Source organism: Centruroides sculpturatus, unplaced genomic scaffold (assembly GCF_000671375.1).
Source record: "Centruroides sculpturatus isolate CEXI.00-Female unplaced genomic scaffold, Cexi_2.0 scaffold1444, whole genome shotgun sequence".
In the NCBI taxonomy this organism is placed as follows: domain Eukaryota; kingdom Metazoa; phylum Arthropoda; class Arachnida; order Scorpiones; family Buthidae; genus Centruroides; species Centruroides sculpturatus.
Window position 1 is genome coordinate 974 of NW_019385891.1, and position 11,801 is coordinate 12,774.

The 11,801-nt window shown below is 29.1% G+C and overlaps 1 long non-coding RNA gene across 1 annotated transcript in view; it reads right to left on the reverse strand.

Moving 5' to 3' along the window:
- Positions 1-419: 419 nt before the first annotated feature.
- The window catches only part of LOC111612431, a 42,730-nt gene continuing 31,348 nt past the window's right edge, over positions 420-11,801 (reverse strand). Inside the window, exons 2-3 of the long non-coding RNA XR_002754603.1 lie at positions 2,587-2,728; positions 420-2,222 (exon numbers count right to left, since the gene is read on the reverse strand). This is a non-coding gene — a long non-coding RNA (uncharacterized LOC111612431). The remainder of the gene's footprint in view (positions 2,223-2,586; positions 2,729-11,801) is intronic.

Genomic DNA, 11,801 nt, shown 5'->3' on the forward strand with positions numbered 1-11,801 from the left:
ATATGAACTGAAAGAGATTCTAGAAATTCTGAATATATTTTCTAAAAGAATATTGCAATATTTATCATCTTTATTAGAAAGTAAACAATGCATAAATTCCATAATGGATTTAGACATATGAACAAAATACAGTAGAGTATCGATTATCCGACTCAATTGGGGACTGGGGTTGGTTCGGATAACCGAAAAGTACGAAAAAAATCCATTATTAGTGTAGTATATTATTATATCCCAGTAATTAGTATATCACTATTAATCTACTTCGCGTGTAATTTTCATCGATGTTAAGCCTAACAAAAATTTTTTAAAATAATAATCGTGGCTATTGTATCCTTAAAAATTAGAAAATTAAGCCTCATTTAAATACTGGCTCCCTTTTATGTTCGAATAAGTGTTGCCAGCTAAAACACGTAAAAATACTATTAAAGTAGCCAAGACATAGCCAAATATTGTAGCGCCACATCACTAGCGGACATTTGAAATTTGCCGACTAGGACGGTCGGTTAATCGAGGCTCTACTGTATTTCATTAATGAAAGAAAAGGAATATTTTGGGACCAATGTAAAATGATGTTTAAATGTGAAATATGTAAAAAGGTGCTCCACTGTATTACCATAAAATTATTTATTTTCAACTTAACTTATTTAATGTAAAACATTTAATCTTTCACACTACTAACATCTAATCTGTTTTGAATATAATTGAAATCAATCACAGACAACTTTTAAGTGGGAAATATCTGATTTATTTGTTTAATAGCAGATGAAGTGTTTTGAAAATGTACAGTCTTTATTTGAACAAACAATGCACCATGTTTGAATAAGAGTAAAATAGTCAACAGAAATATTTTAGCTGGCTAGGAGGTCTTGACTGAAATGTGTGATGATTAGTTATATTCTAGGAATTCTATGTGTCATAACATCTATCTTTATTAAACTATTAACACTAATCATAAAGTGCACTGAAGGAAAGGACAAAACAAATTGTCTTTTGGCCAATATCATACAATGTATTACTGCTATAATTCTGGTTTTGTTTCATTTTTTTTCATCCAGTCAATAACAATGAGAACTATATTATATAAGTAATGAAAATAGGGAACTTACAGAAATAGCTTTTCAGACGAGGGGAGCCGTGAATATTGTACATAGAATAATTAAAAATTTGCTACTGCTCCTTTAACTGCAGATTAACTCTAAGAGATAATTATTGCTCTCCCTCTGGCTGCAGAACATGACTATGTAAATTGTTTAAAATTTTAAAACATTAAAAAAGTAATAGATGTAAACTTAAATTCATGACAATTGTTAAGTACTGCTAATAATGATGAATTATTAAAATGGTATATGTCAACAATTTTTGTTTTTAATAATATACTCAAAAATCCTATCTAAAAACTTCTGAAATCAATACTGTGGGAAAAATTTTTTATGAAATAGACAAGCATACTTAGAAACTTGGTATTCACTATGACTTGTAGTAAAAGGATAAAGTTATCAAGAAAAGTGAACAATTGGCAGTTTAACACTTTTCTTAACTTGTGTTTAATAAATAAGCAGGATAAATTCTCGATCCAACTTTTGCAGCTTTAGTTCGTACAACTATCGTTCTCTAGCAAATACATAAAGAGTTATAATTTCCACACTGAACTATATAGAATCTATAGATGATGATATTTGAAATGTCTCAAGTTGCATGCGACATTTTTTTTTCATTTCCGCAAATCTTTCCAGTAGTTACGATCGGTAACGGAGTCAGTCACAGAAGCAACACTTCTAGCAGAGTTCTTACAAGGCACGGACCACTTAATTCTCAACGATTTCTTTTAATCTACAATGTCCGTTAGAAGTATCCAACAATATTGTCTTACTTGATACTCCAAGCTGCCCAATAAAGTTTAGGATTAGCTGGCAGTAATAAGTATGACATATAAAATGTTTGTAAGCATTTTCATGATTTACCGTAATTTAAATACACAGTATTGAAGTTCATAGTCACTTTTTAATTTGTCAAAAAATTAACAATTTGACTTTGACAACTAGAAATAGGTTCTATAATATCAACAGGCTTTTAATTTTGGTTTTTGTAAATCAACACAAGAAAACACTCAAGCACAAAAAGAAATTATGTAGGTATGAACAGATATAATGAAACATTCCTTCTGTGGTAATGGATGCACAGTTTCTTTGTATTATATAACTATTTCTTCTTCCTCTCCAAACCTGAAACAGAAATAAATTGGATATGACAAGTGATGTGGAAGTTGCATGTTTATCTTGCTTTCATCACTCCCAAAACATGAATTATGGTGGAGTAAGAAAGTGAGTATAAATTAGACTTAATTTTACTACAGAAATATATGAATAATGTGTCCAGTATTTTTTTATTCCTAGGATTATTCCCCTACTATCAACAAATGTTTCCAATTTATATTCCTTAGGCATCACTTTAAATGGACTTTTTTGCTTTTTTATACAGCAGTTTCAACCCCTTGATTCGATGTATCTTTTTTTTCGTAAGTATTTTCTTCATCACTAACAATATTATCTTTTCTGAAGCTTTCAGAATCAGTTTGGCTACTAATACCTTCAAAGGAAAAACCTTTAGCTGCAGAAGAAGTTGCGGCAGTAGAGACGAGGCCAGCGGTCGAAGTCCTTTTGAGGAAGGCCGTCTGTGTAGGATTATTGCGCGGGTCTACACCACTACGGAAAGCATTAACTACTCGAATCTGTAAATAGAAAAAGTATTTATAGAGAAAGGCAAAGCATAGAAAGCAAGACATTAGAGGCACTAAGAGAATTTGCATAAAGACAGTGATATTTAACAAAATGTGAGTAGAACAAATATTACAAAACAGAAAATTATTGTAAAGTACAATAGAAAATAGTGAGATCAATATTGCACTATGATCAGAAAAGCTCTGATAAGTAAAATGCATAAAAGAGGCCATGCACTGATAATATTCAAAATTTTTCATTTACTGAAATGGATATACTCTTTTATATAAAATGTGTCATAAATATTCATTAAACCATGCCACAAAGTGATATTATTTTAATAAAGTATATTTCTAAAATTGTCTAAAACATGCATATTTTATTTCTGAAAAGCACCAGCATTTTTCTCTTTAAATATTGAATATTGAATTATTAATTATTTTATGCACATAATTTACATACTAACAAATATGTATGTACATATATACACATATACACATTCACACACGTACAAATGCATCCACTCTCTCTCACTATATATATATATATGCATATGTACACATACACACACAAAAAAATTTATGTAAATAAATCATGCAAACTAAAAAATAAAAATGTATAATCAATGAAAAATTTACATAGTATTCTGGTGTTTTGGAACAGTTACAGTTTATGGTTGAAGAAATGCCAACAGAAACCGACCAAAGAATGAAATAATAGTGCATTCAGAATATAGTGCTTCATGACAGTATCTGCTTTAAAATTTAAATATAGATAGTTATATATATATAACCTTAATTCCTTAATTTATTGAAAAAGCACATACGTGCAATTAACAATTGAAAATAAAGCAATCATGCCCAATTATCAACATATAAAGCTCTATATATTACACTAGATGATGATACACATTAAAAATGTAACATGAATTTTTAAAAAGCAATTTGTAAGAAAAAGAGCATAAAAGTATACATTGTATACAAGCTTGCAAATAAAACAAAACATTTAGAGACTCAATAAATAGAAACATTTACAATGCTAAAAAAATCACATACAAAAATAATTTTTAATCTAACATGAATATCCTATTTCTTTATAAAAATTTCTACATAAAAAAAAGGGAATTTTATTTTTGTATACCAATTGATAATTCTTGGAAATTGGAAATCACTTCATACTACTTTCATGAAGATTTATTTTTGAAATTAAAAAATTTTTAAATTAGTTAATTACATCATAATATTAATTAATAACACAATTAAAAAGTTATTGCTCTTTGCTTTATAATTAAAAATAATTTAAAAAAAATACCATTTTGTAATTTATATTTAAACTTTTTTTCAATAAAAACTGACATACCTTATATAAATATTATTAAAATATTAAGTAGAATATATTTAATATATATATTTTTTAAATGTATGTAATTTCACAGTTTCAAAATACGACAATCTGTATAAATGACAACTTTTATTATAGCCTACAATCAGAAATTATACAATTAACTTTTGAAAACACCTTCTTCTATCATAAAATTAAAAGAATATAAATAAAATTTTTGAACTAATTATAAAGTAAAAGTAAATCTTAAAATAAATTAAATTTAAGTTTGAAAATCAAATAAGCTTATCCATTATACATAATTTTTATTCAGTTTAGTATTTGAAAAATACTGTATTTCTATACATAGAGCAACTCTCCTTGAATGTTAGAAACATTTTATAATAGAAAGTCAGGAAACTCAATTTGATGTATTTAATTTCTCTTTATTTACTGAAGTGTTCTATACATGTTTGTCAAATATTTAAGTAATCTTGCAAAAATTCATTCTCTCAGAAATTCCTTTAATATAATATCAAATAATTCAGTATATGATATAAAACAAAACAGAATTAGTTTTTCAGCTGAATAATTTAAATAGAATTAGTTCAAGTATTTGTGAATCATATTATAAAAGTTAGATTTAGGAACTAAAATTGATTAATTAGTAAGACAGACTTTAATACTGAAGTAATATTGAGTCCTTTATTTATGTTAGTTTTATCATTTAAGTAATGATAAAAAAACATGAATTCATGAATAATAAATTTAAAGTTGTCATATAAACTTAAATTGTTATAAAAATCTTCCATAAAAATTATTTATTAGAAAAATAGTAAAATAAAAACATAGCAAACGTTATTTAACATTTAATAAATATAAAATGTAAAAATGCAGTGCATTCACAAAGAATAAAAACCTTTGTCTTTGCTTTTCCTTTCTGTCATTGCACACCATCAGTAGTCCATTAATTAAAATTTACAAAAAGGAATGGCGATGACTTTCCTTTTTAGGCTACTGCCTCTGCAATAAAACATGCAAATAAGGTAAAATGTCCTCTGGTATTTTGCACTATCACAGTGTTACTTTTCTAAAAAGTAATACTGTGATAGTGGCGAAATCAGAGGACTTTTTACATTTATTAAGATTTATTTATTTTTGTATTTTGATATATCATTTAATTTGAGTGGCTTAGGTAAATTTCATGTATTTTTATTAATACAGTACAGTAAAGCAATGTATGTATTATTACAAACTTTTGATGTTAGCTGTAACTGCAAATGGACACACACATTTAAATATTTTCTTAGACATGTCAATAGTTGAATACCAATGTCAGTACTTGTTTAACAAAAAATCAGACAGGCATCTACTGCATGTGTTATAATCCATCTAAGTATTGGCATACATAGGTGTCTTTAGAATTCTCAAATGATACATCATAAACAGCAAATCATCATTAATTAAATTCTGCATCAAACTTTTTACCCACGCTCGAGTCTGACTCGAGCGTGGTCCTTAGCGTTCCAAAAAACCGGTCCTTAAGGCCATTTAAAAAAAAAAATTTTTTTTTGATGTTTTTTGTCTCCAAATTTTTTTCCCGCGCAAAAAANATCATCATTAATTAAATTCTGCATCAAACTTTTTACCCACGCTCGAGTCTGACTCGAGCGTGGTCCTTAGCGTTCCAAAAAACCGGTCCTTAAGGCCATTTAAAAAAAAAAATTTTTTTTTGATGTTTTTTGTCTCCAAATTTTTTTCCCGCGCAAAAAATTTTTTATCGCGATTTTAATGACGCGTGATTAACAATTAATTGTTTTTTAATGGGAGTTTTTTATCAAATTTCATTCATGGTTCCTAAGTTGTAGTGCACGGATTTGACTTCGGTAAAGTTATTTAAAGCTAGTTTCTGATGTCACTAAAACATGCATATTTTATTTCTGAAAAGCACCAGCATTTTTCTCTTTAAATATTGAATATTGAATTATTAATTATTTTATGCACATAATTTACATACTAACAAATATGTATGTACATATATACACATATACACATTCACACACGTACAAATGCATCCANTTCGGATGTTAAACATATTCATCTTTATTTAGATGAATATGTTTAACATCCGAATACACAAAAATTGGTTATACTCTGATATACATCCGAATATACAAAAATTGGTTATACTCTGATATACTTGCTGTTTCCAATAACAACAACATAATTGCCTGCCACCACATGACTTTTTATCCATAATTCCAACAGCTATGGGTGACCTCCATTTAGTTAGCCATTCACTAACAAAAATAAAAGCAGTGAAATGAACAATCAAATTCATTTCAAACAGCAGAAAGTTTCTTTAAAATACAATGTGACTGATAACAATGAATTGTTTTTATGCTTACTTCAACCATTTATTTATAAAAATGATTTTAAAAATTAATTATAATAATTATAAGGATATAATTAGAAAGTACAATCTTCATGGTTGGTGTATTTAAATCCCTTTATATTTTACATCCAGAAAGTCATCTTGATTAGTGGAAAACAGTTTAAGCAAGCAGAAAAATTTGTTGGCACAGCTGATGCAATATTTGCCTCTCTCTCTGGTAGTGATTCATTCTGTATGAACTATATGCTTAAAATTAAATAGAATGTAATTCTACTGTCTTTAATAAAAATAATAATAATAGTTAAAATAAACTCAATTATTATATATAAAGAAGATACAATGTGATGTCTAAAAATTTTGTTCTTCAGCAAACTCATTCAAAATCATGCTTTCTTACATAATAAAAAAAATGATTATAATAGTCAGACCATCCAACAGGATGCAGTGATTCAGTTTTATTTATGCAATTATTTAGAAAACACAACACACAATTTTACTATTCTTCTAACTCAAAAGTCATTTTAAATATAATATTCAATATATATAAATGAGGATGTTTGTTTGTTCGCTATACACTCCTAGGCTATTCACTAATTGTTGCCATAAAAGTCAGCAGTTACTTTCAAATACTCCTAACTTAGATAATGTATTATATTCCACCCCAAAATATCAATCTGATTTCTGTAATTCAATTAATTTCTATCTACATTTGATTTGCTGGCTTTACACATAGTGCCATCCATTGGCAAAAAATTTAAGAAAATAATAAACTAAATACAGTTCTTACAAAAAAAAAAAGGATATACAGTAATTTAAAAAAAAATATATTACATTCACTTAATAACTGTGACAATGATACAGCACAGAATAGATGCACTATACCAGTGATGGGCAAACTGACCATCGTAGAGATTCTATCCAGCCTGCTGCAGATTAATTTTAAATATTTTAATAATTTTAAAATATTAGTATAGAACTTTCAATTTTAATGATTAAAAAAAAAATAAGAATGTGTTCCATTTTTGCATATGCAAACTTTCAGAAATGCAGTCACAGCATCATTCATCACATTAGTATTAAAGAATCTTCAAAATATACTATTTATTTGAGTCTTTATTGCATTTTATAATAAGAAAAAAATTTTGGCAAGCCAATATAATTTTTGTTTTTTGGTCAACTCCTAAAAACGTTTGCCCACAAGTATTTAATTTTCCACATATAACAACTTGGTGTTTTCATTTCTAAATAGTACTTTTTTAATTCTAATAAAGCACCCTTCAGTATCCAAGTGGATAAAACCACCAAACACTGGTTTGGATCATGGATTTGGACTTGGCCAATAGGCTGGCCATGTAGAGTTTTCTGGATTTTCTTCACATTAATAACACCTAAATAGACACTAGTTTCCCATAAAAGTCTTCCTGGAATGCATCTCCTATGGCAGATTTCTCAAGTGTTGCATTACCAAAACAAAATAAACCAAACTAATTCTAATGAATAATTATTTATTGTGACATCATCACAATGTCTGGCTGCAATTTCTTGTCAGAATGTTCTCAATTCTTTTAGTGGTGTCTTGCCCTTGTACTGTACATCATACTGTTCCTATTAGGAATAGAGTCATGCCAGTTATCTAACTCCATTAGGGAAAAATTTTGAATTGAAGTAACATGACTTTCGGTTTGTACCGGAAGTTCATCTATAGTTAATCTGTCCTCCTGCCCCTAAACTTTCCATATTTGATCTTGACTTTCATCTATTTAACTCTTTTCTTGAGATTAAGGAAAGACAAACAAACAGGTGGACAACAATCAGAATTTATAGGTCTATCATTTTTTAAAATTGCAGCCCAATAATTTTTCTATAAATGTGATATTTATGAGGACATTCTTCCTACATACATAATACAACTTGTTGCAAAAATATAAACACTATCATCACATAAAAGCAATTATTCTCACATTTTTACGATTTTTTTATTTATTTACTTAAACAAGTTTTATATGAAGTCTTTCAAACATTAAGGTTGGCAACATCAATTACATGTGGGGCCATCACAACTTATCCAGCATGGATCCCTTTTCAAATATTAATAGTAGACCAGTATAAATTAGTAGTAGTTGATCGTCCTCTCTCCCAGGAGGAGGTCAATGACTACTTTTGGTCAAATTACTTCAACCCCTTCCACAGCAGTCCCTTCTTTCTATCAGGTTAGCAGTATAGTGGAATTTGAATAGGAAAATTACATAATACAAGATTACCAGTGAGCACAAAATATGAGTGGTTTTCGGACAAAAATATAATATCTTAAAAAATTTAATATATCATATTTTCAATTACCATCTACTTGACAAATGAAATTGAGCCATTTTGTACAATCTGAATATCACTATAAATGTGACAAAGTTAGGCTGAAACAACCAAAATTTTTATATTATTTTTGTTTTAATGTTTGTTATATTTATATTATTTGATTTATATAACTTATAAAGGTTATCTTACATAACCTTTGTAGTTATACGGTTTATCACATTGAGTGACCAATCAAACACATCTTAAAAATTGTTTATTCCTCTACCGTACACAATTTGAAGAATTTTAAAAGTGTTTGATTGGTCACTCAGTGTGATAAACCATATAACTACAAAGGTTATGTAAGATAACCTTTATAAGTTATATAAATCAAATACTATAATGTAATATAATAGAAGGGTTAGAAGTACAAAATAATCTAATAATCTTAATATTTGTTATTGTTATTTTTTGCCAGGACAATGCAGGACTCATCTGTACTGTTACTAATAATAATATAATATTCAAATATAATTCAAACTATTTTAAATTATAAACAAACGTTACACTTTAATACATATAAAACAAATTTATACACTACATAGTTAAAAAAAATGAAACAAACAAATCAAAATTGTAATGATGTCATCTTTAGTTTCAATTTTGTTGCAAATAGTAGAAAGCAATGCTATTGTGTATTGAAAAAAGAAAAAAACGAAACCTTGCACAGTCAAGCTAAGCTAGACCAATTTTAAATGTATATGATTTTTGAGTGTCATCAAAATTCATTTTATAGTGATGGAAAAGTGCAATGAGTTTAACTTAAAATGTGACATGATAGTTGTTATACTAATAACTGTCAAAGTTCTCTGAAACAATGTAATACAGGTAAATTTCTGGTAATTATCCTCTACCAGCTTTCAAGATACAAATTCAAATAGGCATGTCTAATAATATCAATTATAGCAAGGATTGAATGTAGCCTATAGAATAAAAATGGAAGAAAACTAAAAACAAAATATGTATATACATGTATTTGGTCATTTTGGGAAAAATGGCAATGGCAGATGAATACATGCAAACATTCAAAGAATTTTTCATATATTCTAAATTTTTATGAATTTTTTAACACACTGTTAACAACATTACACAAAGTAAATGCTGTTCGGTGGTTTTGTAACTGCAATACACATTATGTAACTTACCTACTTGCCTTTGGAACAGATAACCTAAGCGTTATCCACACAAAAATTACAGTAGGTAAGTTATTATTTATGCCTTCTCATGATTCTTTTCATCATCAAGAAATTGAGTACAGTCGACCCCCTATAACACTGTTAATTTTTCCATTTTATATGAATTCCATGTTGTACGAGTCACTTAGATTTTACAAATATGTGTGCTGGGCTCTGAACGGCTCATTATTTGTAAAATCTAAGTGACTCGTACAACATGGAATTCATATAAAACGAAAAAATCAACAGTGTTATAGGCAGTTGACTGTATTTAAGTTCCGAGGAGTAAAGCTTGTGCTCAAGGAGGGAGGATGTGTTAAACTGTGCTCTGTGGAATTTTTGTGATTGTGCCAGAAGTATTAATTGCATTACATCTTAGAGGATACTATTGTAATCTACTCTGGATCCTGGTTCGTTTGACATATACAGTGTGCCTCGAATAACGGACGCTGCGAATAACGGAATTTCTGTTTGGCCGTTACGTGACTCGAGCAACGGACTGGTTGCGGACAACGGACTTTCTGTTCGGCAGTTACGTGAGGCGACCAATGGACTTTCTACGAACAAGTGCGAATGATGTTTCCACTCTTTTGTCGTTGCCAATGACAATACAGGTATACCTCGCCTTACGTCGGTAATTGGTTCCAGGAGAACGACGTAAGTCGAATTTATTTGTCTCCGAATCTACTTATCACTAGGCTAAACCGTAAATTACCATTCCCGGTTCTGTATTTTATTTATTAATGCATTTTTAATAATATATGGTTAATAAAAATCTATTTTAAGCTTAAAAATAAATTTTAGTTTTTAATATAGTACGGAAAAAAAGTAATCTAAATTTACGAATGCATGTACTGTAAATACTGTACATACTTGTATATATTTTAATATGATTTTATGTGCTTTAAACGTTTTTCTAGTGATATTACGACTTCAATATTTGTGGCAGACAGACGTAAAGTCGAATAAAATGACTTAAACTTGATTTTTATTTTTCCATATACTTTTTTGACAAATGATGTATAATCGGGAACGACGTAACTCGAAACAACGTAAGTCGAGGTATGCCTGTATGTTACTTTTATAATATATTACTATTATTAGAATATATTATTAGTATATCTAAAGTACAGAGCGTTGGGATTAGGCTTGCTCCCTTGTTTATAGGTACATCAACACAGTGCAGGGTATTTACATTTATTCAAGTGTTGTGCAAATCATGGCTTCTAAAAAAACAGAAAAGTGATTTCAATTGAAACAATGCAAGAAATCATCAGAAGGAGTGAAAGTTGACAAAAACTTCCTTGTCAAATGGGGAGAGGTTCAGGAGTTTACCAACACTCATTATCCAAACAGAGCTGAGGCCAACAGAATCAATGATCTACAATGACACTCTTGCCCATCATTTCCAACAGGTGTTGAAGAAGAAAGAGAAGCAGACCACCTTGGACAAGTTTTTCACGAAGCAAGCCACCAAAAAACAAAGGATGGAACAAGAGGAGTTGACCCCGCAAGCTCCGGTAGCCTCTCTTGAATCTGAATCCGCTTAAAAAACAATAAAAAAAAAGACCTGCTGCAATGAGTAAAAAGTCTGTATCTGTATGAATGTGTGAAGAAAGTGTTCCTCCACCTCCTCCTCACAACATCTGACTACCCGGCATAACTGGTGACTGCTCCATTTTCATTTTTTTTATGGTACAGTACGGTTATTTTATGCTGCAGAACGAATTATATGTTTTAACATGTATTTCTATGGGAAAATGCGTTTCGTATAACGGACTATTCACTTAACGGACGTGCACCTGGAACGGATTAAGTACGTTATACGAGGCACCACTGTAT